Source organism: Cryptomeria japonica, chromosome 2 (genome assembly GCF_030272615.1).
Source record: "Cryptomeria japonica chromosome 2, Sugi_1.0, whole genome shotgun sequence".
In the NCBI taxonomy this organism is placed as follows: Eukaryota; Viridiplantae; Streptophyta; class Pinopsida; order Cupressales; family Cupressaceae; genus Cryptomeria; species Cryptomeria japonica.
Window position 1 is genome coordinate 506920666 of NC_081406.1, and position 27336 is coordinate 506948001.

General features: G+C 38.7%; 1 protein-coding gene across 1 annotated transcript in view; it reads left to right on the forward strand.

The window, feature by feature from the left end:
* LOC131069532 (uncharacterized) overlaps positions 1-27336 on the forward strand; it is a 124037-nt gene that overhangs the window by 89318 nt on the left and 7383 nt on the right. The gene's annotated exons all lie outside the window — the stretch shown is intronic.

The window sequence follows — 27336 nt, forward strand, 5'->3', positions numbered from 1 at the left end:
AATGCACTGGATAAATGAGATTTAACAGCTGTAATGAACATATTCATGCAGATTTGAATGGAAATAATCTGTTAAAGATCATGCAATTTCTGCCTCACTTTATGAATAAACTTTAACGGAAGATGTAATCGCATCTTTCTTGGTTTATAAGCCTATTTTGGTTGTTTTCAAAACATGTCAAGGTGATTTTACTAGTACTTCGATTCCCTTTTTCTGAAGAATTCTCCTAATACTACCACATAAAAAATAGAAGTAACCAAAGCACAACAATCAACACTTAAGTAGATTTTGTGAGGTCCTCTTAATGCAGGCAAGGAGGCTAGCATATCAGCTTCAGCTTCAACATTCAGTGAATTAATTTTTTTTTTAATACATCAATTGTGCCTACAAGATGAGAAGCAATGACTGCTTTGGAAATCAATCCTTTTTGAGATGTGGGCAAGAGATCCTTATAAGATGTTGCCTTGCACCCGCATCCCAGAAGAGAGATGTCAAGAAGTGGGATGGAATACCAATGCTCTTACTTCACGCCAGTGTCACCTGGAATTACCACTATATGACAACATGGGCTAGTAAATAAGATAATATATTCTAACATAATCAGTCCCCAAATACTTTTTAAACATGGACATGCCAAAAGACACGATGCATTTTTCAAACAGATATCTTACTTCACGCAAGTTATACCTGGAATTACCACTATATGACAACATGGGCTAGTAAATAAGATAATATATTCTAACATAATCAGTACCCAAATACTTTTTAAACATGGACATGCCAAAAGACACGATGCATTTTTCAAACAGATATCATTAATAAATCCAAATTTTCTCAGTCTAGCTTTTATAGACAGCTTTAGTGAATGAATAACATAATCAGTCCCCAAATACTTTTTAAACATGGACATGCCAAAAGACACGATGCATTTTTCAAACAGATATCATTAATAAATCCAAATTTTCTCAGTCTAGCTTTTATAGACAGCTTTAGTGAATGAATAACATAATCAGTCCCCAAATACTTTTTAAACATGGACATGCCAAAAGACATGATGCATTTTTCAAACAGATATCATTAATAAATCCAAATTTTCTCAGTCTAGCTTTTATAGACAGCTTTAGTGAATGAATGGTCAGCCAAGGACTTATGAATTTAAATGAACTTGTTATTTCCTGATGGTGTACAATCTTTTCATCCGTTGATCATCAGTCATATACAACCTTATCCTTGCTGTCATGAGGCAAAGGAAGATTAGCATGATTTTATCATACCAGGGTCGAGTCTGATGCCAAAAGAATAGACTTCCTATAGCTCTTATTTTTATATATATGGATAAGCCCACAAACATCTTTTTACATTTTAAGCAGACTGGCCTAATTAATCATTTTACAATGCAGATGGAAGGTTGTCTCATTTGTAATTGAAAACTGCTGGGGCCTCTGTCCATTATATATCTCATACAAGTGTTTTACCTTTCATCTTAGCGGTTCCCAAAAGTGAAATAGTCTTCTGGCCTATCTTTCTTTCCAAGCTAGAGTTATGCCCTAAATACCAATAAGGAGAGAGGAAACACTCCATGTGGATTGCCTGGCCAAATATAACTGTTAATGAGCTCCTCATTTCCGATGGGTGCCTTTTCCTTTTGTTTGGCCCGCTCGGTTTTATGCAAGTACCTTTTCCCACTTCGACACGTGTCACTCTGTCGGGTCTTGGAAAAGGTTATTTCTCTTTGTTCTCGCTGGGCTCCGCTTGACTGCCATGTGTTTTTTCATTGGTATTTTGTTTTGTCTTTTCGGGTCCGCTCATCATTGGTTAAGATTACCATGTGTTAGGATTGCGGGCATTTCTTTATGAACAGATAAAAGGCAAAGCTTAGGCTCCGCCTGAGCACCATGTTTTGAGTCCACGTGCAGGAACAAAGGTATGAAGAGCATGCAGTTTGAGTTGCCACCTGTTTTTGAAGGTTGTTACATAAAAGAAAAAGGACGCAGAGAATGGGAGGACGCCATGATAAAAACTGTTCACAAAGGGAGGCAGTTACAACGCCATCATGACTTGTCATGAGGTCATTCAAGAAGGCAAAACAAAAAGTAATAAAAGGCAGGAGATCAAGCGAGGAAGGCGGTTGCCTGGAGATCCGTGCCCTTTTCATATTCAAGTTCTGTTAGTCTTTTAAGGGGTTCACTTTTTCAAAACAATTTTATATGTTTGATCAGACTCCAGCACTTTATTGTGTGTTGTTTTCACAGACTGTGCCAAATTTCGGCCTTTTTGCAAAACTTTTCATATTCTATACTACGCTTAATGTCATTTAAGAGCAAACAAATCGTTTTGCGTCTGTTTTAAGCTTTTATTATTCTGAATATCATTACTTCCGAATGAATCATGTTATATAACTTTCATTCCAATTTATGATCTTATTTGGAGTATACTATGCCAATAGTGAATCAAAATGAATGTGATAGTTAATGAAAGATGTTAGCCTCTGAATTATGCATTTGGATGTGTGATTTACTGTGCTTCAAAGTTTGAATTCCAAATTCTGGCATATCTCCCTGTTTATTCAATTTGTCTAACCTTCTTTCCCTTTCACATACCACGCACAAAGGGCCGACTTTTAAAATCCCGGAGGTTGTTCATTAAGGCGCAATAAGTCCCCTACTTAATGAACTTCCCATAAGGCTGTTGTCTTGAAAGTAATTTTGGGCATCAATAGTTTCTTTTTCTGGCACGCCCGGTGGGACCGAAATTCTATCATTATAAGGGGGTGTATGAGCCATAGAACTGTTACTAGAAGTCAGACTGCTCTAAATCTGAACCTGTTAGTTCCACCTCTGGTAACAGACCAAGCTAGAAGTTCAGGAAGAGATACACAAGCACAAATTCAAGCTCCTCTGCCAATGGCAATTCCTCCTAGAAATTTTGTCACATGGAACAGTGGGAGTCCCCTCATTCCACCTTCTCCTCCTAACCAGTGGGATGTTATCTTGATCTCCGCATTAAAAGCTTTGCTCAAATTCACCGGAGAGGATTCAAAGACACCCCAAGAACATTTGTAGGATGTGGCTGACGTATGTACTGTACACAATGTCACCTAGCAAAATGTGGCATTGAGGTTGCTTGCAGCCTCTTTTAAGGGAAAGGCTCAAGATTGGTATAGATTTCTCATGCCAAATTCAATAGGAGACTGGGATTAGTTGGGAGAGCGTTTTTTGAACACTTCACAGAAAAAAGAGATAGATATTCTTTGCTGCAACAACTGATAATCGTAAAATGGGCTCCTCAAGAAGCTATTACTAATTTCACCACTAGGTTTCGCAAAACTCGGCAAAGAATCCATGTCAACGCTCGCCCTCTTGCGGACATGGCGTTTGCTTTTTATCTCAAAGCTTTCAATTTTGATATATCTGTCATGATCCAATCCCTTGGTGGGAACACGCTTCTGGAGCATACAAGCTGGTTGTTCGGGCAGAAAATAATCTTATTGATTTTGGGAAACTTCCTCCGAGACCCCCCATGTTGGTTTTTTTGGAGTTATTAGGCCAAGCCTTAGAGCAATCGCTCCTGAGCACATCAACCCAGCCGCAGTCCATATATTTCTACCCTAATTCCCAACAAAGCAATGTTGCCGCTTCCCCCTCGTTAGTAGTAGAAGTAAATGATATGAAAAATTTGCTGCGAACCTTCTTAAACGAAATAATCAATATGAAAAGGCAGCAAATGACTCCCGCAAGACCCCCTTTTCAAAATTACCAAGCCAGAAGGCCTCCCTATCAACAAGGTCAGTATCAAGAAGGCGCTAAAGCTAATCAGCCATAGCCAAACAACTAGATTGTACCTATACCTACCCTGCCACAGACTATACCGCCTAACCAAAATAGAGAGCTAGTGGCGGGTCAAAACTACCTAGCGGATGATACTAATTCTTGGTGCTTTCCCTGCAATGATGCTCACATGCCTCGAAATTACCCGCGAGGAAATTTGCAACAGAAACTTGTAGAGCAGAGAAATCAAGGAGTAAGCCCCGATGCTGGAGTATACGCTTCCCCAGGAATGCAGGACGCTACTTTGATAGCTCAAATGCAGAGTATGTCTTAAGAGCAAGAAGCGGAGATAGCCCCAGTCCATGCCCTTTTATCATAGATGGAGGATGAAGAAACAATGTTTACAAATGATGCATTTGTGTCATCTTTAAAGATGCCCCAGTTGCAATCGGGTTATAACCTTCGCTCAAAGCGTCGTTTTATTGGAGAACTTGTAGTTCAACAGTTAGAAGTGAGCCCAGATAAGCTTCACAGACAGTTTGTTATAGTTCCCACTTTCCAGAGGTCCAAGATATTCATGCCCTACAAGCCTAACGAGTCTAAAGCCCCCATTCCCATGGTTCTTGATGTAGTGGAACAATTGAAGAAGGCTCCCGCCAATGTTTCCTTATGGGACATCTTTGCTATTCCAGAGCGGAAGACTCGTCTGCGGGAAGCACTTGGAGAAATAGAAAAGTCTACGTCCCAACTTGTGACAAGTTCATCAAGCACAAAGGGCAAAGAGCTGTAGTCTGGAGTTCAAACACAATTGCTGACAGTACTTATTGTTGGCAAGAGACATTGCAGGCATGTTGAGATGTTGTCGTTGATGGCAACTCATATCAGTTCTGGTATTGGCACTTCATGTTTTCATCGTTTCGGTAGATTGAGTTGAGACTGATTGAGTCTGGTAAGGTCCAGTAAGTAGATGTGTATCCGGTAGTGTACAGTTTTGCTCGGCGGATTATCTTGGTTATGTATTTTGCTTTACGGATTTGGGAGAAGGTTTGTGGTCATATAATTCGTCTTATTTCAGGTTTATGGCCTCCAATGTTAAGTTTGGTATTAGTTAGAAGATCCGGTAATCATGTTTTTGGCAAGAACAATGTATATCTGTGGTAGCGTGTGGTGATTCGCTTTGCGGATCTTGCAGATTGATTTTGGCGATTGTTTGTGTGTTTGAGGTTGATGAGCTATCTTGTGGGAAGTGCGTGGACATTTTGTTTTGGTCTGCATGTGCATTAGAGTTGGATTTGAGCCGACTTATTTACACGTTTTCATCTTTTGTGTGGCGTGTTCTTGAAGCCGACATGAAATGGTTCTTAATTTGGTAATGTGGATATTTAAGATCGATCATAATGACTATTTTTGTTATCGATGGTTGTGTGTGGATGTTTGTATGAGCGAATATGTGTAGTTTCACATGCGAATGGTGAAGATTTGTGCTCCTGTATACAACAGAGTATCTGAACAAAGTAGTGTTGCAGAATTGAGTAAGAACATATGTTTTGTACTTAACCGGAACTACATCCAGGCTTTTGTAGATGCTATTTGTTAGTTCAAAGTTCTTTGTAATCTCCTACAATCATTTGCAAGGAAGTGAGCATTCCAGGGATGTTGCCCTTAATTGTAATGCGAGTAGTGAGCTCTAGGCAGTGTGCCTGAATGCATGTGCATTCCCCTATGTAATGTTTTTATACTTCTAACACAGTATACTAATATTGTGGGTTTGAATCCCACCGTGGTTTTTCCCTTAACCGGGTTTCCACGTAAAAGTTTTGGTGTTATGGTGGTGTTGTTCTTTGCTTTGTGTTTCTGCACTTTACCTCCTTTCATATGCATTAGGTGGTTCAAAGATCAGATTGATAAAATTAAAAATGGCAGAACACTGATTCACCTCTCCCCTCTCAGTGTTCATTGATTCCAACACTTATTAATAAAGAAGAAGTTTCTGCTAATAGCAAGGTAGATAAACCGAAACCCACTCCTTTCTTCTTGACTCTCATTGTAGGGGATAAATTGCTCCACAATTCCATGATAGGTTTCGGAACCAACACTACGGTGATGCCTAAGCAAATAGCAGAAATCCTAAAGTTAGAATATGAGCCCATTAATAGAGGAGTTATGCAGCTTGATGGAAATAGAGTCCAAGCTGTAGGATTAATTAAAAGTCTTCCACTCACCTTATTTGCTTGTCCGAGCATCACAGTCCCTCAAGAAGTAGTGATTATTGATATTCTCCCTGTTTTTGGTCTTTGCTTGTCCAAAGATTTTACTGCTAAGATAGGAGGATACCTCTCTCTGGACTGGTCTCATCTTATCCTTAGAACCAAGCATAGAGCTAAATTGAAAATTCTGTCCGATCTCTTACATTCAAAACACATAGCTGATGAGGCTATGATCAACTTTGAAGCAACTCACACCTCTATTACCGGAAATGAGATGAGGTGCGTTGAGTTGCTTGAAGATGAAGAAATAACTGGTGACCGAACTTCGGATCAGGAGGCTTTCCTTAATGAATTCATAAATGTAGATCCCTATGGAAATTATCATGCTACAGGGCTTGGAACCTATGTTATTTTTGATGAGGATTAGGGAATTCCCAAAGTGTCCAAAGATCCCTAGGATAGAGAGAGAGAAGAAGAAGACCTTATCTCAAAGCTCTGGACCTTACACTTTGATGGAGCAAGATGCAAGGTGGGATCCGGGGTTGGCGTTTGCCTAATGTTTCCTTTCGGAGAACAAAACTTGAGGTCTTTCTGTTTCCAATTTCCATGCTCCAATATCGAAGTAGAATATGAAGCAATAGTGCATGGGCCGAGTCTTGCTGAACATAAAGGTATCAAACAACTAAAGGTCCTCAGAGATTCTAATCTTGTAGTAAAGAAAGTCCGTGGTCAATCAGCTGCAAAGCATGTCCGGATGTGCTCATAACGACATAGGGTATGGGATCTAATAGAAAGCTTTGAAGCTTTTAATATTGTGGGAATTCCCAAGCGCCAAAATACAACGGCTGACTGAATGGCTACAATAGGGTCCTAGTTCGACCCGATTTCAGAATTGCTAGAAAATGAACACTCCGTCTGATTGATTGTCAGGCTGGCAATCCCAGATAATGACTACAATTGGCAAGTGTTCGAAAGTGATGAGCAGATAGCTATGTTCGTTCAACAATCTTGTGAGTTTGCTAAACAGTTCTAGCCTAAAGCATCAGAAGCTTATGAGGAGCAGATCATTCAACTCCGGACTAATAAACTCTTGAGAGGACTGATCACTTTAGAAAAATTGTTTGATGGTGATGATTCTTGGAATGATAAAAGAAAGTAAACAACAAATAAGGGAGATTACATTGAACTATAAATAGCCCAAGGAAGGAAGCTCAAAGTGGGAAAGGATGTTCCTCAGCATGACAAAGATAAGTTTATTCATTTTTGCGACAAGTATGAAGGGGTTGTCACATGGTCATACGACGATCTGAAAGGATATAATTCTTCTATCATCCAACATACCATTGAGCTAACAGAAGAGGCCAAGCCAATAAAGAAAAAACAAAGGTCTGTCAACCCTAAGATCGAGTCTCTTATGGCTCAAGAATTAAAGAAGTTGGTCGAGTCTCAGATAGTATACTTGATCAAGCATAGCATTTGGGTCTCCAATCTGGTTCCTGTTCGCAAGAAAAATGGAGACATTCACCTCTGTGTGGATTTCAGGGACCTGAATAGAGCATCTTTGAAGGACCACTATCCACTCCCATCCATGGAGCAGATCCTGCAAACAGTAGCTGGGTTCGAAATGTTCTCAATGCTTGATGGTTTCTCCGGATATAATCAAGTTCTCGTCAAACCAGAATATCAACATAAAACCACGCTCACCACAAAGTTGGGAACATTTGCATATCAGAAAATGTCGATCGGGTTGTCCAATGCAGGAGCTACTTTTCAAAGAGCCATGGACATAGCTTTTTGGGAACTGATAAATATGATCATTCTTATTTACTTAGACGATTTGACTGTATTTTCTAAAAACAAAGAAGATCATTTTGATCATTTAGAGCTGGTTTTCCAGAAATGCCTAGAGTTTGGTGTCTCCTTGAATCCTAAGAAATGTATATTTGGAGTCTTGCAAGGAAAGCTGCTAGGGCATGTAGTCTCCAAAGAAGGGGTTTCAATTGACCGTGACCATGTAGAAGCGATTAAAGGATTACCATTGCTTGTAAACAAGAAGGGTGTTCAATCTTTGCTAGGGAAGATAAACTTTGTTAGTAGGTTCATTCTTGACTTTGACGAGATGATCCGATCGATTACCCACATGTTAAAGAAAGACAAGCCTTTTAAATGGAATGACAAAGCAAGGTAGGCCTTTGAAAGAGAAAAAGAAACCATGTCTTCTGCCCCGGTATTAGTTAATCCTGATCTTTCTAAAGATTTCATTATGCATGTTTACAGCAGCGAGTTCAGTGTTGCTATGCTCTTGGCTCAAAAGGATAATGATAGGAAAAGTGAGCATCCAATAGCTTTCCATTCCCGAACACTAAAAAATTATGAAGTTTACAATTTTGTTGAAAGGCAAGCCTTTGCCATTGTCAAAGGATTAAAGAAGTTCCGACACTTGATCGCCTGTAATAAAACCATAGTGTATGTCGCTCATCCCAGTGTGCGCGAATATATAATGGAAGGCAAGATAATAGAGAAAAGGGCAAATTGGATCACTAAAAATTTAGAATATGATATTGAAGTCAAGCCCACTAAGATAATCAGAGTGAAAGGACTGTGTGAATACATGGCTCATGAACTCTCATCCGAAGAAGAGAGCGAGCATTCTGAATTTGTTCTAATCAACAAGACAGAATCAGGAAGTTGCTGGGTCCAAGACAAAATTATGTTCATGCAGACCGACAGGTATCCACCAAACCTTCCTCCTTACAAGAGAAGATTCTACAGACTCCAAAATAGCAACTACATTCTAATAGAAGGTGTGTTGTTTAGGCGGAACTTCAATGGAATCTTATTAAGATGTGTAAAGAAGGATCAAGCCGAAAAGATTTTGTACGAATTCCATCATGATTCAGCGGGTGGACATTTTTCTGCAAAGACCACCATCACCAAAATCATGTGTGTAGGCTATTTTTGGCCCGACATGTTTAATTAGACCCATTCAATGATCAGAGCTTGCAAATAGTGCCAACTTTTTGTGGGTAAAAGAAAAAAACTTTGCTATACCTTTCAGTCCTATCGTAGTGGATGAACCCTTTGCACAATGGGGATTAGATTTCATAGGCATGGTTAATCCCTCATCCAGTGTTGAGTATAAGTGGATTTTAACGACAACAAACTATTTTACGAGATGGTCAAAGGCAATCCCCTTGAAAAATGCAACTGAAGCTGAGATCCTGAAATTTCTAAAAGAACTAGTTGTGAGATTTGGTTCTCCTAAAACAATCATCTCTGATAATGCTCGAGCCTTCTTAGGGTCCGAAATTTGCCATTTCGCACTGACTAATGGAATTTTACTCAAAACGTCTTCTAAATACTACCCTTAGGGAAATGGCCTTGCAGAGTCAACAAATAAAAACCTGATAAGGTTAATCAAAAGAATAGGTTCCCAGCATATGAGAGAATGACATAAGCATCTAGTAGACGCACTATGGGCCGACCGGATAACTCCCAAGCGAATTTTGAAAACTTCTCCTTACAAGATAGTCTATGGGAAACAAGAAGTTCTACCTATTTCTATGGAAATTCTGGCGCTACAGCTGCTTAAAGCCGTGGATGTAGAAGAAGGTGGAGCAATGGAAGCTAGGTTAGCAGAACTTCTACAACTTCAAGAACATAGAGAAGCTGCCCGAGAAGCAATTGAAACCAAACAGCTAGTGGTTAAAAAATAGTTCGACCAAAAATATTCAGACCCAGGTTTTAAATATGGAGATTTGGTGTTACAGTACAATGAGTGTGCTGCCTAGCCAGGACAACATTAGAAATTTGACTCTTTATGGGAGGGTCCATACCGCATTAGCCTTTGTAAATAGTCAAATGCTTTTGAACTAGAAACAATGGAAGGTAAACCGTTAGGAATCCCGATAAATGGGATTCACCTCAAGCCTTTCTATTAAGTCAAATTATTAACCTTGTATATATGTAAAGTGTAAATTTTGTATAGTCGCTTTGTTAAAGTTTGATTGCAATAAGCATGGTCCCCACAACAAAACAAAATAATGCAAGCCAAAAGAGTAGTATTTATATTTATCAATTATGGTAATATTACATATTACAATCCAAAATGGTTCTTAGGCCTGCAAATGAGAATATTATAGTTTGATACAAAGAGAAAAGCTGTTTAATCTACTTCTTCGTCTTCGGAGCTGGAAGTTGCAGTGGCAGTAGGAGGTACCAAAACAAGCAGAGGAAATTCGGCAGCAGGAGCATGAGGAGCAACGAGTTTCTAGAAGTCCACATACCATTCAAAGTTGAAAATAGGCCCCATGCCCATAAACCGCATTAGAAAGTGGCAGGCGGGAGCGGATTTCTCCCGATGTTTCTCTACATTGTTGGTGTGGAAACCTCCAAGGAAAGCCAGCTAAGGAACCACCTCTCCAAGGTCATTATAGACCCTCAAGTTCATGGCTGAAGGAATCCCAAGATCCACGACTGAAGAATGAACGACCTCTTCCAAACCACCAAGCAAATGTTTTGGGAACACTTCCTTGGTCAACAGGATTATCTTCCTTTTCTGCTGACCTAAATCCAACAAAGAGGCTACAAACCGGGAAGCAATCTCAATGTTTACCTTATACCTATCTTCCCCGGTGATAAAGTCATCTCCCAAAACCCATTTAATGGCCGCTATTCCCAAGGCATGTTTCAGTTTCATCATGCATATCAATCGATTATGTGTAATTTCCCCAAGGAAAGCCAGTTGTGGCCTAGAGCTAACCAACCTGGTAGGAGTGTCTAGCAACTTTTTGCCGAAAATGGAAGAAAGCTAGCAAAAGCTACCAATCGACTAAGTACTATATCTAGCGCTAGCCTTGGTTGTGTTTTTAGTTAAAACGCATATTGATTTATAGGCCAGGCCTAAAATTCTAGGTGGAGAAAGTACAAGGATTTTGTCAAACTCAAAAAACTTAAAAAATCCTTTCAGCGAAGGGCTGCGTGCAAAGCTAGGGTGGCCAAAAATATTGTGAGTTGGTGATGACATTTTTGGTAAGAGGGAACTGTTCGAATATGTGCTACACATATTGTTATTAAGTTTTAAATCTGCAGAAAATCGGGCAATAAATGATTTTTGTTAGGCTCAACCATCCGAAAAATAAACGAAAAGTTGTGGTGAGTACTGTACTCTCAATTTTGCGGCTCTCCTTTCCAAAAATCAGCTCTCCTAGAAGAGAAAGTAATCAAGTACCACTGTGAGGTGGCATTCTTACATCAGCAGCGTATTAATTTCGCATGGTAATCTTTAATATCGACATGCTTTGGGACGTGTTGCTTTACCATGTGGTTAATCTAGGGTTATCCCTCGGGTAAGACCTTGTCAAAAAATTGATTAAGTGTTTGAGGTTGGCGAAAGGTTGCAAGTCAAGCTAAGCAAAAAGAAAACAGAACAAAAGCATAAACCATTCAAATTATCTGCACGAAGAGAGTAATCATGGCGTCTAAAAGAGTTTCAGCTGAAGAAGGCCCTTCAACTCCAACGTCTGCTGTAGATGTTTTCGGGTCTTTATCATTTGCCTGTGCAAGAATCCCACCAAAGCCAACATACCCACATACCAAAGCAGTCACAATAAAAGATAGAGTGGCCCAGAAAAATTCAGCCCTTGTGAATGACGAGTTAGATAATTTGTATGACCCAGAATTACAAGAGAACCCAAAGTCGCTTTGTGAAGGCGCCTTTGCAAGATTGCAAGAAAAGCTGAGGAGGAAAGAATTAGTGACATTAGGGTATCCCTTATGGTTTTGTGGTCTTCCCCAATATATGGTGCCATTTGTTCATTTTTACCTTGAGTTGCTGCATGCGAGCATCGGGAATTTTCATGCTGATACTAGAGTAATTCAAGGAAAGACCCTGCGAGTTGTCATAAATGCTTCTAGCATAAATGAAATGTTATATATTTCGACTCAGGGTTCAGATGTGGAGAAGTTTAGGAAAAAGAAAATGGAGGAATATTGGGGCTCAAGGAATGATAAGCTAAAATTTTGCAATAGTTAATTAGAGACGACATCAAAGGAATTGCCTAAGTTTCCGTTGCACATTAAGGCTTTCCATCAGGATTCGCAGGATGTCTTCTCTATGCTGGCTTTTGTTTTTGGTCTTGACTTTGATACATCCGTACAAGAATTCCAAATGACCTTGGCGTTCAAGTTAAAGAAACAGAAGGTTCCTTTCCGTTTCGATTTTGCAGACATTATACAGAAGGGCATGCTGAAACACTTCAGAGATTTTGAGTCTCAAGGAAAATTCAGGTATCTCTCGGTTCTAGCTCACCTATTCCTTTATCAAAATCCGGATTTCTTTAGCCGGTATATGCAATTGTCTATGCTTGATGACCAAAGACAAAGAAAGCCAGTGTCCGCCTAGACCCACATTTTATCTTCCACCTATGATTACTATTCCTTCTATGATTGTTTCCGACCTCCCATTTTAGAGGATTCAAGTCATGAAAAGCCCGATACTCATTTTTCCCCTAAACAAGTAGAATGGATGTCCAAGTCAAAGACCCCTTGTGACTGGTTTTTGGGAGCAAATTTTTCATTAATTAGAGTACATGGTTTTGATGAGCAGCCCTTCCGACTGCCTACCTGCCCATCTGATAGGGTTCTCTCCTTAGAGTTATTTAGATAGCTCTCAATTGCCGACAAAGCATATGGGTCAGGCAAACATCAAACCATTTTATATGATGTCCCAAAATCCCTAGACATTATCGCTCTCCCAAGGCACAATGATAATGTTGAATATGTTTTAACCGCCAAATTGGCACATTTGGGTTTAGTCGTCTTTCAAGACGAATGGCATTATGATTTAGACGGCTATTTGTTGGATCAAAAGACCAAGGTCACCCATTTTTTAGTCCTTACTGGGAAGAGCATTGCAGTCTGTTGGTTGATACTCTTGACATATGTCGCACCTGGTAAGGCCTAAGTGGCTATCTTTTTATGATATTACCGGGCGGATGAACCCTACCAAAAAGATTAACACAACACTTAGAAAGAAGCTGCAACAAAGCGGTTGGCGGGAGGATAAAATTGCGGATTTTTGGACTTTTCGACAAGAAATAAAGGACCTCACCCTTGAATTCCAAGCCAATCCTCTTGATGATCTTTGGAACCATGAGCATAGTGACTCTGAAGAAGACGAAGAGGAAGAGGAACAGCTGAATCAAGAGCTCCGGGAAGTGAAAGGGAAAAAGATTGTTGTAGAATCTAATGCTATTTTAGGCCGTGAAGGAGAGTTTCCGGCGGTTCGCAAACCGCAAACTCCAGTTCCAAAGAGAAAGCCCCTGGACATACAATCTTTGCAATAGACTTCCGAAATTGGTAATCCAATGTCAGAGAAAAGACAAAAGACAAGTGATTCACAAGAAATGCTCTCAGCTCAGCGGGTGGATTCAGGGCCGTTCCAGACTACGACGGAAACTCAGGTATGTTTCACTCCCCTTCTTTCTTCTCAGTATTTAGTTGGAACCCTAGTATCAACCCCCGTTGTTTCCCATTTAGACATTGCTTCTACAATGCAGTATCCTTCCTTTCAAGCCTCTAATGTCACAACAACCACGACTCAGACCCCTACGCTTGCCCCATTTGCGGGAATATCTTTTACAATGCCTAGGACAATGCCTCCTGTTGTCCTCCAAGTTTCCTCGCTTGCCTTAACCGATTCAACCTCTCCTACTATACCTGCTCGGACTCCACAATCAAACCTGGCATTGTCAATGCCTTTGCATAGCATTCCTCCCTTTTCACCCTCAATACTGAATCTTCTAGGACAAGCTCAATCCGAGTCCTTTGTTGTGCCAATCCCTTTTGCCTTGCCCCCCGGATATCCCATTGCAGCGCAATACATACTGTCCCCAGTCGATTTCAAGAATCAGGCAGATGCTACTCGAATGGCCTAAGCAAAGCGTGCACATAAGAGGAAGGACACAGATGCTCTCAAGCCTGTCGAGCCGCGTTTTGAAACAATTTATGATGAGGCTCATTGATCCATCATGTTCGCCACAAAAACGCCTCATACAATCAAGCTGGAGGGTCAAATGCAACCTGAAGACTCTACTGTTCACGTTGTGGGTATCAATCTGAGTTAGGCTCTTGCCCAGGACAAGGTAGAATTTGTAGAAGCACAAAAGGTAGTAGCTATAGATTTCTTGAAGGCCTCCCGTCGTCTGGAAAAGAAGGAAATAGAATTGAAGAACATAAAGACAACCCTGGAACTCATAAAGACTAAGGAGAAGGCAAAAGATCTAAAGATTGCTAAATTATCCAAGGATGTTGCCAAGATGACAAAAGAATTGCAGGAGAAGACTCTAATTCTATCCCAGCAAGGCCAAGATGAAAGAGCTAAGTTTCAGGAACAAATTGATAACCTGACAACCCAATTTTGTGCTATTGAGAAGGAAAAAAAAAACTTGATTGGAAATTTGCAAAACAAAGATCAAAAGATCGCCCAACTCAAAAACAACCTCGCAAACATAACGCACCTACAAAACGAGCTTGCCAGTGCCATGTCTGAAAGGAACATTTTCTGGACTGAATTGAGCAAACATCAAGTATTGCTAGCAGAAGAAACACATGCCAACAGATACTGGATAATCAGCTTCGAGATCGAACTGTTGATCTTTCTCGAGTCCATCAGGAGCATTCTGCCTCTTCAACTGCGCAGGTTCAACTACAACAGGATCTCATCTATAAACAATTGTAGTTTGACAAACAGCTTCATGAAGCTCGAATGACATATGAGAAAGAGGAGGAAGCCAGAGCAGTCATGGAGCAAACCCTTCAGGAGACAATAGCGGAGCTACAACAGCAAAAACAAACTTTGGAAGGGAAAGTTGAAAGCCTTGTCGTTGAAGCAGGATCAACTGATGCTCAGATTAGTATGCTCCAAGCTTCAAATGCGACAATCGTTCTCGGAACTGACCTAGTTCCTTTTGTCCAATAGTTACATTTCTCATATTGGGAGAAGATCAAGACCGTTGCCACTTCACTTTGGCCAGCTTTGAAATTTATGGTGGATGCACAACGTTTGAGTTCTGAAGTTGATACAGCAGTTGAATAGACCCTGCAAAACATCACATCCAACATACTTGAAGCAGAGTTACTGCTTGAGAAATTGTATATTGTATCTGATGACACTTTGGTAGTAGCAGGAGTGGCAGATTGAAGAATTGCAGCTCAAAGAGCTTACGAATTCATAAGTTGTAATAGGGTGGTTACTCATACCAGAGATTGTCTGAGTGTACTAATAGCTGCCGCCTCTCAACTTAGGCGGCTATTCGAATATTTCTTGTAGATTGGTTTGCCATCTCCATTTTTTCGCAGATGGGTCAACGGCTACAGGGGAACATATGATGCAACTCCTAGAACAAACTCAACAAGATCAAGTGTACCTTCAAGCGTTGGGAGATGTTCCTAATGCTGCAGATATTGAAAATATCATTCACCCTTTAACGCGGCTAAACTTCTCTTTGGAATAGGCTTTCGGTTTGTTGGGTAATCTTCCTTTCAGAGAAATATTTCAGTTGGATCGGGCCTTTGCTTTCCTATGTGCTCAATCACATCCATCTGTAGAGGAGTGGGCTCCTTTGCAAAAGGCCCTTTCCCAACTCTAAATTGCTTTGTTTTTCGAGGTCAGGTTTGCGGAATCAAAAATTCTGAGGCCTTTAATCTGTAAGCAAATAGCCCCGATGAGTTGCCAAAAATGTTAATGAGTTCCTCATTTCCAATGGGTGCCTTTTCCTTTTGTTTGGCCTGCTCCGTTTTATGCAAGTACCTTTTCCTGCTTCAACACATCACTCCGTTGGGTCTTGGAAAAGGTTATTTCTCTTTGTTCTTGTCGGGCTCCGCCTGACTGCCACGTGTTCTTTCATTGGCATTTTGTTTTGTCTTTTTAGGCCCGCTCATCATTGGTTAAGATTATAACATGTCAGGATTGCGGGCATTTCTGTTTGAACAGATAAAAGGCAAGGCTTAGGTCTGCCTGAGCGCCATCTTTTGAGCCCATGTGCAAGAAGAAAAGGTATGAAGAGCATGCAGTTTGAGTTGCCACGTGTTTCTGAAGGTTGTTACATAAAAGCAAAAGGACGTAGAGAATGGGAGGATGCCATGATGAAAACTGTTCACAAAGGGAGGCAGTTACGATGCCATCATGAGGTCATTCAAAAAGGCAAAACAGAAAGTAACAAAAGGCAAGAGATCAAGCGAGAAAGGCAGTTGCCTGCAGATCTGTGCCCTTTTTGCAGACTATATATTCAAGTTCTGTTAGTCTTTTGGAGGGTTCACTTTTTCAAAACAATTTTATATGTTTGATGATGATCAGACTCCAACATTTTATTGCGTGTGTTGTTTTCACAAACTGTGCCAACTTTCAGCCTTTCTGCAAAACTTTTCATATTCTATACTATGCTTTATGTCATTTAAGAGAAACAAATAATTTTGCATCTGTTTTAAGCTTTTATTATTCTGAATATCATTACTTCTGAATGAATCATGTTATATAACTCTTTCATTCCAGTTTATGATCTTATTTGGAGTATACTATGCCAATAGTGAATCAAAATTAATGTGATAGTTAATGAAACATGTTAGCCTATGAATTATGCATTTGGATGTGTGATTTACTGTGCTTCAAAGTTTGAATTCCAAATACTGGCGTATCGCCTTGTTTATTCACTTGTTTAACCTTCTTTCCCTTTCCCATACCACGCACGAAGAGCCGGCTTCTAAAATCCCGGAGGTTGTTCATTAAGGCGCAATAGGTCCCCTGCTTAATGAACTTCCCATAAGGCTGTTGTCTTGAAACTAATTTTGGGTATCAACAATAACCCAGATAGGATATCCTCAAAATTCAAACACAATTCTTCATAAATAATCTTCCATGCCTAAAAATTCATTTGAGGATCTCAGAATTGGAAAATCTAATACAGTAATGGAAGAGCCAAGCTTAATTGATATCTACCTGAAAACTTTTATAGGTCCTGTGCTATGGTCTTTTGTAAGATCCATTTTCTTGAGGACGACACTTTACTTTCTAGTAAAAGTATATCAATCCCTTTTTTTGGTTTGACAAAGTGCACAACTCCAAAACTACAATGTGCAGGTCGCTGTCTCCTCTTAATTTTCTGCTACCATGGATATAAATAAAAAGCATTCCCATTTCCAATTATCTGCTCAGCTCACAAATCCTTTTTCAACATTGAGGGGTAGATCTCTGTGAAACAAATAAAAAAGGATGCTCAACAAATAGATAACTTGTCTTAGCATAACAATCTTTGTTGTCTTTTTAGGATCAAGTTCAGTGGATGTGGTTAATGAAGAGGGAACACAAACAATCATTGATTTTCTTTTACTAAAAAAGGTGCAAAATTTTGAGTAATCAGTGACATCCGCATTTCATATGTAAAACACTTACACAAGATGTATAAATATGTGTGAGATCATAGATAAGTTTTGTAAGAACATGAACAAACATCATCGAATTGGGGCTCTTGTTCACAGTATAAATCTCTTTGGAGAACTGCATATGATGATCTACAGTATAACATCTAATCATCATTAAAAAAATGATTGACGATCCTCTACATAAACTAGAGGTTAAATGTAATGTTGTAACCATTGAACAAGATATAAGAACTGGGATAGCTGTGAAAAAATAGAATAGGTCCTTTGATATTTCTTGATCAGATTATTGAGCCTATTCTATTCTGATTTCCTTACTTTCTAGTTCAGCACACGTCTCGTTTACCAAGTGTTAAGGGAACACATTCCTAAAAGGGGAGGCCATGGAATCCTCCTCAACTATCACCCCATCTTTAATACCACTATTCTTCTATCTCAGGGCAATGACCAAGTTTCTTGAAATGACCTCTTAAAGTACTTGCATCAGCAGCTCAGGGGGCTGTTGTTAAACCAAGATTTCACTCTACAAAGGAGAATGGAAATCCTTTCTAATCTGCATTTCACTCTCGAGGAAGTTGAGCAAAGAATTCAGTGTCTCAAGGAGAAAACCATTATATGTTAATTCACAGGTCCTTACTCCATTACTAAAACTCTCTGTTAATGGTTTAATGAGAGTGGGGAACTGTTGGTGCGTGTTTTATGACACACCGAACACAGAATAAAAATGCCCAAAAGACACTCTATCCTCTCTTGAATTAAATCATTGCGTATGCCAAGATTGCAAAGAAGATCATATGGAGATTCCAATGTTTACACTGCGAACTAGTGACTTTAATGTTGGATATAGCTTGTTTGGTGATGTTTGCTGGTAATCCAAGGGGGGTACTTGTAAATTTTATTCACAATGAAGACTTTCAGCTATACAATTCTTTATTTTTGGGATTTTCTCTTAATTTTGGATTTGAAGAAAAAAAGGGTAAAAAGGAAAAGGATTCGGGGATTATATACTATTCCTAGGAATTTAAGAGATAATAGTGATTGGGTGAAACTAAACCACGCTTTGGTTTGACAACTTAAACAACTAAACAAAGTGGGTGCAATTGTCAAGGGTTGTGCTTAAAATTTTCATACCTTGAATAGTACCATCAGAATGAACAATACTAATCCGAAGGTAGAAGTTAAACATCCACAAAATACGCTCAAGCTAACTTTGCACAATGAACAAAAATCATCGATTCGTCAAAAGTATGAGCAATGATTTCACCAATCAATACTATCAAATCTTGCATTCATTTAATGACTTTCATAAAACAAATTTTATTCTATGTTGAAGAAAATATGAAACCATGCAACTATAAGATAACATAGAGATTCAAAGCAATGCAAATGAACTTTATTATCTTAATAGTCTTAAGAAACAATTTCACCAATCTCTCCCATACAAATGAGAGAAGAGGGGTTTATATAGTCTTAAAATGAGTGAAAGGCCCAGATCAAACAAAGATCAATGGCTGAGATCAAAACACATATAACCTAATTAGGGTTTACAATAGTTATCCAACAAGAGCAAAACAATGAAAGACACGTGTCACATGGAGCTTTCTTCTAGAAGAATGTGTCCCTAATCCCCTTTCTGTGGAAGCATATTTGATGAACCCGGACACAAATGGATTAACCTCTTCCATTGTGACATGTGGCAGCATGTTTATCTTGAATTCAATCATGTCCAAGTCATCAACATAGGTGGCAAAAGCATTCTCCCAATCTAATTTCTGTTTCAGAAAGGCATCTTTAATGGAAAAGGTGGATGCCTTAGTCAAATTTTGCTTAAGGATCGGTCCTATGAAAGTGAAGAAATTCTCTTGAGCTTTGACCTTCAAATTTTCCATGTTCATTTCATTTTCTCGAATTGCTTCCTTTCCAAGCACATCAACGGCCACAAGGAAAATCTTATTTTGAATTTCTTTAATCAGCTCTTCAATTTTGACATCATCAACCTTTACCTTCTCCAAAATTTCATTTCTTGCTATCATTGCCCAATACCATGTATTGAAGTCATAGATGTCTCCAGTTGCAATTACTTGTCCATCTATTAATTCTTGCTTGGGAATTCTTTTCAACACCTTCAAGTATGGGATTACTTTATCTTGAATATTTTGAAGATCTTCCCACATTTTTGCCATGCCTTGAATTCTAGATAATAATGAAGAAGAATGCCCATATGCTACTATCAATTCTTCCACGAACGTGATAACTTCATTATTGATGTTTGCCATCCATTCCTTAGTTTCTCTAGCTGTCACCCTCATCTCTCCAAAGTCTTCAACTATTTCCTGGGGAAGAGCCAAAGGCGGAGGGGCCGCTGCATCTCCTTACTTCTTGCTCTTTAGTGGTTGGGCCTAAGTTGATAGTCATTATTTCATACTCTTCGGGATTAATATATTCTTTTGCCTTCTCAACTCTTGGCACAACCACTTGAATTGAATGAAATCTTGCATCATCCTTTTGGATTAAGGAATGCTTCTTGGCTGTTTTCTTTGTTGCAACCTTTTCTAATCTAGTCAATAATTCTGCCGTATCATCCTCTTGTTGAATTTCCACAGGTGCTTTCAGTTTCATCCTTTCTTTTAGCCAATCGAGGATTGTGGGCTGCTCAATCTCTTCATCCTCTTGATTGTTTTCATCATGTGGATTATCCTCAGCTCCTCAAAGAGCAGAAATCATTCCCTCGTGGAATTCTCCATCCAGGATATCTATCTTATCATTTTCAAATTCTATTATTTCCGTGTTTGAAGCAGATGGTTGCTTTTGAACTTTCTGTTGAATAGATTCCACATTTCTTTCTTCACGGATTGGGGGAGGGATTTCCATTTCATCTAGTGGTTCGTCTTCATGAATTGATAAATTGTTTAAATTTCTAGATGAGGCGCTGATAGAGGAATGAGCTTGACTTGACTTTTGCTTCTTTCCAACAGCTCCTTCATTTGAAATTTTCTTTCCTTTTGCCTTTGTAGAACCTTCAGTTGTTTCCTTTCTCTTCCTTGATCTTATACTTTCTAGTGGCTTGACATTTTGAGTTGGTTCATCATTATTGGAAGAATATGATTCTATAATGCCCATCAAATTGTAAGTAAAGAGTTATATTTCTTTCTTTGCCCTTGGATTTGTTGATCTACCCACCATTCTGTATATTTAACAACTGGCCTCATTAGGATGGCCAAATTTGCGAGTTCAGGATTAGACCATCTTATTGCAGAAAGAGGTTTGTCTTCATCCTATTGTGGTTGTGTGTGTTCTCCATGATCTTCTAATTGGTCAAGCACACGGAAAAGTTTGGTTGTCCTGATCAAATTCATAGGTAATCTTGACCACATTATTTTGCTAATATCAAATTCATCAGTTGCATTAGCCCAAAAGTCTTCAAGATCAATCCTGTGTTTGTACCTTTCTCCATTTACCGATCCAATATAAATAAGAGGATTGAAGTTGGCTCTGGATTGGTAGAAGGTAAATGAATACCATTGCATCTTTATCCTTGCATTTTTAGCTGCTTGTGCTGTTGAACAAGACTAGCAATTTTCCAATAAAAAATGGAAAAGAAATTCCAGCCTTGTGTTTTCCTCTCTGGAAGCTTTCATATATCTCTAGCTGTCTCAAGACTTAAAGCAACATCATTATGTTGGTGGGATAAATTGGAAGTCTATAAAGACATCCAGTAAATCCCTGAATTCTCAAGTATGTGAATCTTGAATATTGAATAAACAAGGATCCAAACCTGCTTATCAAATCCTTAGCTTCTTGTGTCAGTCTTTGATGAGTTCCTCCTTGTAATATTTTGGTGATGTACATCATAAATGCATCGTTCATTCGCTTGAAATGAGATTTCTCTTGAAACTGCAATCGTGGGTAGCAATCATGTACATTGATTTCATTTTCACCATTACCCACTATGCCTGTACAAATTAATCCTCTATACTTATAACTTCTGGCAAGTAGGTAAATAACATAAGAACCCATATAGAAAGATTTTGTTCTTCCAAGTTTCTTAGTTCATCTATAGTATCACTGATTATTCCCGCCCAATTGATCATCTTAACACTGGTATTGATTTCATCAATGAAATAATGCATCCAGGTTTTAAATGGTGCACCTTGAGGGCTGCCTATGACTCTTTTGAGTAGCAAGATGATATCGCCATGGTCCTCTTTAAAATCTGTACGAAGAAGTTTCTTTGGCATCTTGTTGTGGTGAGACCTTTGTTTCTCCAACCATAGCTTGTTGATATTTGTTGCACAAGGTTCAAGTTGTGCTTGATAAAGCCTTGTAATTTCTTCTTTGGTTTTGAACATGGTTGCATGGTAGTTAGGAATCCCGAATGCTTCTTTGACGACAACTTCTTCAAGGTAGGCCAATATTCTTCCATCAGATGCCACAATCTGCCTTTCTTGGGCATTGTAGTGTTTGGCACATTCTACAATTAATTCATTGCACTGACTGGTGGAAATCCAGCTGCTTAAACTATACCGTTTCTCATCATCCTCCGAGCGATTGCTGTAGTTAGGCACCCGTCTTGTCCGTACATTCTTTTCTTGAAGTCCTTGAAGTCAACATGACCAAGGTTGGTGTCTCCAACCTTCGTCCACTTCGAAGTGATTTTAGATTTTGGCTGTGCTCCCTTGCTGGCAAACTTCATTTGAACTTTCCTTGAAAGTCCTCCTTGAGTGCTCATCTATTGCCTGAAATAGACAGAGAAATTAAATTATCATTTCTTTCAACATGTGAATTCTATGTCTGATGAGATTTTCATTCCTGATTTCAAACTTTGTTGTCTCAACTTTTTACCTTCAGCCTGTCATAAATTTGAAATTTATGAAGAAATCAGACTATGAATGAAAAGAATCTGTTCAACACTTGTAAAATTTGTGAAAATCAGCCTTGGAAAACAGAAAATTGATGGAAAAAAATCAGTCCACGGCTCAAATTTTGGACTGAGAATTATACTTTTAACTTTGAAAATTGATGGAAAATCTGTCTTTATTTCTGAAAGAAGATGAAATCCTTCAAGAAGTTGATCTGATTCCTTCACAAAATCAAGGAATTCTCTTGTTGTTGCTCTTCAAATGCCTTCTTTCTTCTTGAAGTTAGAGAGAAAGCTCTTCAATTTCGAACTTAGAAGAAGTGTAAGCAAAATGATATGCCAAGTCGAGTTAATATAAGGCTTAGGAGTTCAAACTTTTTAGCATCCTTTTGTTTTTTTGTAGATTCGATGAACTTGTTGTTTTTCTCTCTTAAAAATGGCAACTTTATCCTTCTAGAATATTCCAAAGAATATTCACTTCATCTTCCTTAGCGTAGTTTCATAATTGGCTTAGCCAATTTTCTTCCATGTAGGTTGGTGTGTTGGCAAGGAATCTTCCCTACATTCTCTATTTTTGGGCGAACTTGATGTGGGGTCAAGGAATTTTGACTATGTTGGAGCAGACTTTATCATTTACAAGGAATTTTGTTACCTTCTCCTAGGCCGACTTCACGCTAGTTGAGGAATTTTGTTACCTTCTCCTAGGTGGACTTCATTTTGGTTCAGGAATTTTGTGCCTTGGGAGGGCAGACTTTCCTCTTGATTGGAAACTCTTTTTTTTTTATGCTGCTACACTTAGCCAAATTCTTTCTCTCTCTTTGGGCGGACTTGGTGTTAGGACAAGGAATTTCCTTGATAAGTGTTCGGCGGACTTTGCTATAGCACAAGGAACTTTTCTATGAGGCAAGGCAGACTTGACACTTTTCTAAGGAAAATCCATGAGCAAGAGGGGGACTTCACAGTTTCCTAAGGAAAATCCATAAGCAAGAGGGGGGACTTCACAGTTTCCTAAGGAAAGTCTTTGAGCAAGAGGGCGGACTTGACATGTGTTCAAGGAATTTTCTTGATTCCTAGGTAGGAGTTGGGCTTTGATCAAGGAATTTCCTTGATTCTTAGGTAGGAGTTGGTCTTTGATCAAGGAATTTCCTTGATTCCTAGGTAGGAGTTAATGTCTTTCTAAGGATGATCTATTCTTGATAGGGAGAACTTCACCATCAAACAAGGATTTTCTTACCTTGCTTGAACACTTAGTAAATTTTCTTGCTCACCACCATGGATTTCTAGCATGTTCATTCTGGAATTTCAGGATTAGCACCTTCCTTCAGATGAACTTTTTGTTTGGAGAATTTTCTTGGTTTTTGATCTTGGAGATACAAACTTTTCCTTTCGAAAACAAGAACCTCATTGTCATGACCTGAGTGACCTAATCTGAGGTCAATTTTCCAGAAAAGCATAAAAAAGCAAAAAAACAAAAAACAAAAAAGAAGGCAAAAAAGTTGCTTCCCCTATTGGTCCCAAAGTGCCAAAAATGAAAAAGCAAAAAAGTAGATTTCCACAAAAATAGGAAGTTGTCAGAATTGACCTTAAGCAATTGCTTTTTTCACCATTTGGCTTGTTTAAGCACATCTGTGATGTCAAAATGCCCATTTGATCATGATTGGTCCAATTGATCTGAGGACCTAGAAAAAACTCTTGAAAACCCCTAATTTGGCAATTCAAAAACCCTAAAAGCGAAAAACAACTGGGGGTCCCCATTTGCAATGGGGCGATGTGTGAAAAAAGTTCATGTTGGTGCGTGTTTTATGACACACTGAACACAGAATAAAGATGCCCAAAAGATACTCTATCCTCTCTTGAATAAAATCACTGCATATGCTAAGATTGCAAAGAAGATCATATAGCAATTCCAATGTTTTTATTGCGAACTAGTGACTTTAATGTTGGATATAGCTCGTTTGGTGTTGTTTGTTGGTAATCCAAGGGGGACTTGGGAATTTCATTCACAATGAAAACTCTTTATTTTTGAGACTTTCGATTTTGGATTTCAAAAAAGGGTAAAAAAGAAAAGGATTTAGAAATTCTATACTATTCCTAGGAATTTAAGAGACTGTAGTGATTGGATGAAACTAAACCACGCTTTGGTTTGCCAACTCAACTAAACAAAGTGGGTGCAATCTTCAAGGGTTGTGCTTATAATTTTCTTACCATGAATAATACCATCAAAATGAACAATAGTTATTCAAAAGTAGAAGTTAACCATCCACAGAATACGCTTAGACTAACTTTGCACAATGAACAAAAATCATATGTTCATCAAAAGTATGAGCAATGATTTCACCAAACAATACTATCAAATCTTGCATTCATTTAACAACTTTATAAAGGAAAATTCTATTTTATATTGAAGAAAATATCAAACCATGCAACCACAAGATAACATAGAGATTCAAAGCAATGCAAATCAACTTTATTATCTCAGTAATCTTAAGCAACAATTTCACCAATCTCTCCCATACAAATGAGAGAAGAGGGTTTTATATAGAGGTTTGAAAATGAACGAAAGGCCCAGATCAAACAGAGATCAACGACCGAGATCAAAACACATACACCCTGAATAGGGTTTACAAGAGTTATCCAATAAGAACAAACAAAAGAAAGAGATCTGGCACATGGAGCTTTCTTCTAGAAGAATACATTCTTATCCCTTTTTTGTGGTGGCATATTCGATGAACCTGAACACGAGGATTAACCTCTTCCATCGTGACATGTGGCAGCATGTTTATCTTGAATTCGATCACATCCAAGTTGTTAGCATAGGTGGAAAAAGCATTCTCCCACTCCAATTCTTGTTTCTTAAAGGCATTCTTGATGGAAAAGAAGGTGGCTGCCTTAGTCACATTTTGCTTAAGGATCGATCCTGTGAAAGTGAAAAATTTCTTTTGAGCTTTGATCTTCAAATTTTCCACGTTCATTTCTTTTTCTTGAATCGCTTCCTTTCCAAGCACATCAACGACCACAAGGAAAATCTTATTTTGAATTTCTTTAATCAAATCTTCAATTTTGACACCATCAACCTTTACCTTCTCCAAAATTTCATTTCTTGCTGTCAATGCCCAATACCATGTGTTGAAATTGTAGATATTCCCGGCTGCAATTACTTGTACATCTATTAATTCCTGTTTGGTCTTTTCAACACCTTCAAACATGGGATTATTTTGTCTTGAATATTTTGAAGATCATCCCACATTTCTGCCTTATCTTGAACTCTCGATAGCAATGAAGAAGTTTGCCCATGTGCCAATATCAATTCCTCTACGAACGTGACAACTTCATTATTAATGTCTGCCATCCATTCCTTAGCTTCTTTAGTTGTCACCTTCATTTCTTCAAAATCTTCAACTGTTTCTTGTGGAAGAGACAAAGGTGGGGGAATCACTGCATCTCCTTGAGCAATAGGATTGGTCAAGTGCTGGATATAATTCCTTAGCTGCTCATTTTCTTTTTTAAGTTCCTCTTTCTTTCCTATTTCTTTATGCAATCTTTTCTTAATTGTCATGACTGAATTATCCAGTTCTTGGACTTCCTACTTATTAGTAGTTGGGCCCAAGTTGATAGTTGTTATTTCATACTCTCCGGGAGTAATATCTTCTTTTGCCTTATCAAATTTTGGCACAACCACTTGAATTGAACGCATTCCTGCATCGTCTCTTTGGATCAAGGAATATTTTTTGGCCGTTTTCTTTATTGGAACCTTTCCTAATCTGGCCAGGAAATTTGTTGTGTCATCTTCTTGTTGAATTTCCACAAGTGCCTTTACTTTCATCCTCTCTTTTAACCAATCAGGAATTGTGGACTGCTCAATTCCTCCATCTTCTTGATTGTTCTCATCACTTGGATTATCTTCAACTCTTCGAAGAGCGGAAATTATTCCCTCCTGAAATCCTCCATCTAGGATATCCATTCGATCATTTTCTAATTCTATTCTCTTTGTATCTGAAGTGGATGGCTGCTCTTGAACCTCCTCTGTTGAATTGATTTTACATTTCTTTCTTAATGAATTTGGGAAGGGATTTTTATTTCTGGATGTGGCACTAATGGAGGAATGAGGTTGACCTGATTTTTGCTTCTTTCCAGCAACTTCTTCATTTACAATTCTCTTTCCTTTTGATTTTGTAGAACTCTCAGCTATTTCTTTTCTCTTCCTTGAATTTATAATTTTATACTTTCTGGTGGCTCAACGCTTTGGGATGCTTCATCATTATTGGAAGAATATGACTCCATAAGGCCCATCTAATTGTAAGTAAGAGTCATATTTCTTCGTTTCAACCCTTGGACATGTTGATCAACCCACCATTGTGTATATTTAACAACTAGCCTCATTAGGGTGGCCAAATCTGCCAACTCAAGATTTTAGACCATCTCATTGTGGAAAGTGGTTTGTTCTCATCATATCTTGGTTGGGTGTATTCTCCATCATCTTCTAACGGGTCAGGCACACGGAAAAGTTTAGTTGTCCTGATCAAATTCACAGGTAATCTTGACCACATTCTCTTTCTAATGTCAAAGTCATTTGGTGCATTGGTCCAAAAGTCTTCAAGATCCATCCCGTGTTTGTATTTTTCTCCATTTACTAATCCAATATGATTATGAGGATCAAAATTAGCTCTGGATCGATAGACGATGAACGGATACCACTGCATCCCTATCCTTATGCCTTTAGCTGCTTGTGCTATCGAACGGGATTCTAACAATTTTCTAATAAAAAAAGGAAAATAAATTCCAGTCTTGTGTTTTGCTCTCTGGAAGCCTTCATATGTCTCTTATTGTCTCAAAACTTCAAGCATTATCATTTTGTTGGTGGGATAAATTACAGGACATCCAGTAAATCCCTGAACTTTCAAATATGTGAATCTTGGATACTGAATAAACCAGGATCCAAATCTGCTCATTAAGACTTTGGTTTTTTGAGTTAACCTTTGATGAGTTCCTCCTTGCAATATTCAAGTAATATACTTCAAGGTTGCATCATTTACTTGCTTGAAATGTGACTTCTCATGAAGCTGCAGTT